The sequence below is a fragment of the Arachis duranensis genome, chromosome 7, assembly GCF_000817695.3.
Source record: "Arachis duranensis cultivar V14167 chromosome 7, aradu.V14167.gnm2.J7QH, whole genome shotgun sequence".
In the NCBI taxonomy this organism is placed as follows: domain Eukaryota; kingdom Viridiplantae; phylum Streptophyta; class Magnoliopsida; order Fabales; family Fabaceae; genus Arachis; species Arachis duranensis.
This window is the reverse complement of record NC_029778.3, coordinates 30,187,930-30,190,375: the sequence shown is the minus strand read 5'-3', so window position 1 is coordinate 30,190,375 and position 2,446 is coordinate 30,187,930.

The window sequence follows — 2,446 nt, the reverse complement described above, 5'->3', positions numbered from 1 at the left end:
AGTTGTCGGTTCTCGATCATGTCGGAATAAAATCCAGTGATTCTTTTGCGTCTGTCACTAACGCCCCACAATCGCGAGTTTGAAGCTCGTCACAGTCATTCAATCATTGAATCCTACTCAAAATAGCACAGACAAGGTTTAGACCTTCCGGATTCTCTTGAATGCCGCCATCAATTCTAGCTTATACTACAAAGATTCCAGTTAAAGAATCCAAGAGATATCCACCCAATCTAAGGTAGAACGGAGGTGGTTGTCAGGGACGCGTTCATAGGTGAGAATGATGATGAGTGTCACGGATCATCACATTCATCAAGTTGAAGAACAAGTGATATCTTAGAACAAGAACAAGCGGAATTGAATAGAAGAACAATAGTAATTGCATTAATACTCGAGGTACAGCAGAGCTCCACAACTTAATCTATGGTCTCCACCGTTGAAAATACATAAGAACAAGAGTGATCATTGGCCTCGGTCCCAGAGAGCGAACCAGAAGAACCAAGATGAAAATACAATAGCAAAAGGTCTTATTTATAAAGAACTAGTAGCCTAAGGTTTACAAAGATGAGTAAATGAAACTATCATATATTGCTGGAAAGCCCGGGATGTCTACATTCCAACGCCGTTGAGAGCGCGCCAATTTGGCTTCTGTAGCTCCAGAAAATCCACTTTGAGTGCAGGGAGGTCAGAATCCAACAACATCTGCAGTCCTTTTTGGTCTCTGAATCAGATTTTTGCTCAGGACCCTAAATTTCAGCCAGAAAATACCTGAAATCACAGAAAAACACACAAACTCATAGTAAAGTCCAGAAAAGTGAATTTTAACTAAAAACTAATAAAAATATACTAAAAACTAACTAGATCATACTAAAAACATACTAAAAACAATGCCAAAAAGCGTACAAATTATCCGCTCATCACAACACCAAACTTAAATTGTTGCTTGTCCTCAAGCAACTGAAAATCAAATAGGATAAAAAGAAGAGAATATGCAATGAACTCCAAAAATATCTATGAAGATCAGTATTAATTAGATGAGCGGGGCTTTTAGCTTTTTGCCTCTGAATAGTTTTGGCATCTCACTCTATCCTTTGAAATTCAGAATGATTAGCTTCTTTAGGAACTTAGAATCTAAATAGTGTCATTGATTCTCCTAGTTAAGTATGATGATTCTTGAACACAGCTACTTATTGAGTCTTGGCCGTGGCCCAAAGCACTCTGTCTTCCAGTATTACCACCGGATACATACATGCCACAGACACATAATTGGGTGAACCTTTTTAGATTGTGACTCAGCTTTGCTAGAGTCCCTAATTAGAGGTGTCCAGGGTTCTTAAGCACACTCTTATTGCCTTGGATCATAACTTTTATTTTTTTCTTTTCTCTCTTTTTTTTTGTTTTCTTTTCTCTTTTTTTCGTTTTTCTCCTTTTTTTTTGTATTCACTGCTTTTTCTTGCTTCAAGAATCATTTTTATGATTTTTCAGATCCTTAGTAACATATCTCTTTTTTCATCATTCTTTCAAGAGTCAACATTCATGAACCACAAATTCAAAAGACATATGCACTGTTTAAGCATACATTCAGAAAACAAAAGTATTGCCACCACATCAAAAATAATTAAACTGTTATAAAATTCAAAATTCATGCAATTCTTCTCTTTTTCAATTACGAACAATTTTTTATTCAAGAAAGGTGATGGATTCATAGGACATTCATAACTTTAAGGCATAGACACTAAGACACTAATGATCACAAGACACAAACATAGCTAAACATAAGCATAATTTTCGAAAAACAGAAAAATAAAGAACAAGGAAATTAAAGAATGGGTCCACCTTAGTGATGGCGGCTTGTTCTTCCTCTTGAAGATCCTATGGAGTGCTTGAGCTCCTCAATGTCTCTTCCTTGTCTTTGTTGCTCCTCTCTCATGATTCTTTGATCTTCTCTAATTTCATGGAGGAAGATGGAGTGCTCTTGATGTTCAACCCTTAATTGATCCACATTGTAACTCAAATCTTCTAGGGAAGTGTTGAGTTGTTCCCAATAGTTGTTGGGAGGAAAGTGCATCCCTTAAGGCATCCCAGGGATTTCTTGATGATGAGCTTCCATTGAGGAATCTCAGGGATTTCATGATGAGTGGGATCTCTTGTGTGCTCCATCCTTTTCTTAGTGATGGGCTTGTCCTCATCAATGGGGATGTCCCCCTCTATGTCAACTCCAACTGAATAACAGAGGTGACAAATGAGATGAGGAAAGGCTAACCTTGCCAAGGTAGAGGACTTGTCCGCCATCTTATAAAGTTCTTGGGCTATAACCTCATGAACTTCTATTTCTTCTCCAATCATGATGCTATGAATCATGATAGCTCGGTCTATAGTAACTTCGGACCAGTTGCTAGTGGGAATGATTGAGCGTTGGATAAACTCCAACCATCCCCTAGCCACAGGC